The sequence below is a fragment of the Pan troglodytes genome, chromosome 19 (assembly GCF_028858775.2).
Source record: "Pan troglodytes isolate AG18354 chromosome 19, NHGRI_mPanTro3-v2.0_pri, whole genome shotgun sequence".
NCBI classification, from domain to species: domain Eukaryota; kingdom Metazoa; phylum Chordata; class Mammalia; order Primates; family Hominidae; genus Pan; species Pan troglodytes.
The window spans coordinates 70,007,915-70,009,625 of record NC_072417.2 but is presented as its reverse complement, the minus strand read 5'-3'; positions in this window follow the sequence as shown (position 1 = coordinate 70,009,625).

Genomic DNA, 1,711 nt, shown 5'->3' with positions numbered 1-1,711 from the left:
GTCCTGAGTTCTGTGATTTTTAGTGAATCATTGAACCTGAGGAAGATCATGGTACCCTCCTGGGATTGTAGCCAGTTGGTCACAAGCGCCGATGGCCTGGGATCCCCACATGGGGCTGGTGTCTGAGGTGGGGGCAGCCCTGTTGGGGACTATGTCCCTTCGCTGGTGGCATCTGATCTAACTCTGCTGGTCGTTGTTAGAATTGTGGTGCGGTACACCAGGTGGTGTCAGAACAGAGGCGGTGGGATCTGCACACCTTGAGTAAGCCCTTCTCGACCAGCCTGTTGGAACAAAACACACTGCTCTTCATGGGAGCCTCCCGAGTTTCTTCTCACCTGTGTGAAGTCCCCTTTGTTTACTGTCCTGAGTTTTGTTCTCGCTCATCTCCAACCCCTCTTGTAGTTTTTTCTTCCTCACTGTCACTGTAACCATAAAAATACTCAGTATGTCAGTGATAGACTTGTCTTTCTATTCAGAGATGACTCTTCAACTGTCCGGGGACACTTTTTTCCAATAAAAAGTTCAGGATGGTAATTTGTGACTCCTTACTAAAGGCAAGCTGGGAGTGTGTGTGTGTGTGTGTGTGTGTGCATGCGTGTGTGGTTTTTAAGTCATTTGTGGTCTGCTGGGGTGACCCATGGGCTAAGTTTGGACTTGCTCATAGGTTTTACATCTGTTTTCTCATCAGTTCCCAGGCGGTCTTGAAATGCCATAGCATCATGAATAACCGAAGGATCTCCAACCGTTATTGACCTTGGAGTTGCAGTCTACCTGTATTTTATTGTAGATCAATTCCAATACATAAAATACAGGAAGACTCTAAAAAAGCAAATCAAAGAGTGAAGGGGAAATGATACATTTAAAAAGCCTATTTTAAAGGGGGCAATTTGGAATAAATGCACACACAAAATGGGTCCTTTTGCTGATGCCTCTGCTGCCTTATTGAGCTGTATGTCCTTATTCCAGGCACATCTCCTTTCTGAGTCTTAACTTTGCCTGCATTAAAGGTTCCATGAGGACCAGATGAAATTTTTGAGGTAAAAATAGGTCGACATTTAAAATATGGTGCATGTGATTACTCTACCTTCTCTACATACCCATACACACACCTGCATTTTGAGGGAAATCTAGTTGGGGGCTGCCTTGGGAACTAGGACACAGCATTATAGCCAAAGGGCCTTTTCTCTTAACCAAGGCATGTTGGCATTGCCACCACTCCCTTCTTGGGGTCACATTCTCCACAGAGTTCCTGCACCCAAGGGCTGCTGACATTAGGTGAGCCCCACCTACTCCCTTCCCTTGTGTATTTGAACTTTGTTCTTCTCCTTTCTGCCTCACTATATCCCCTTCCTCCCTGCCAGCTTCCTGAGCTTGTTCCGTGAACCACAGACAAGCCATTTGCATGCCCAGGCTGTGCTGAGCCCTGTTTGCTGCCCTTGGCACCCTGTCCCTGATCTGGGATGGCAAAGCAGGCAGGTGTTCTCAGATGGCTTCTAGGGATCCAGCCACAGATGCCTCTCCCTGTCTCCCACCCCAAGACTCACTTCTGTTTTATCTGCCCCCTGAAGCTTCATCGATTTGTTTGTTTATTTATTTATTTTCTGAGACTCTAGCTCTATCACCCAGGCTGGAGTGCAGTGGCCTGATTTTGGCTCACTGCAACCTCCGCCTCCTGGGCTCAAGTGATTCTCCTACCTCAGCCTCCTGAGTA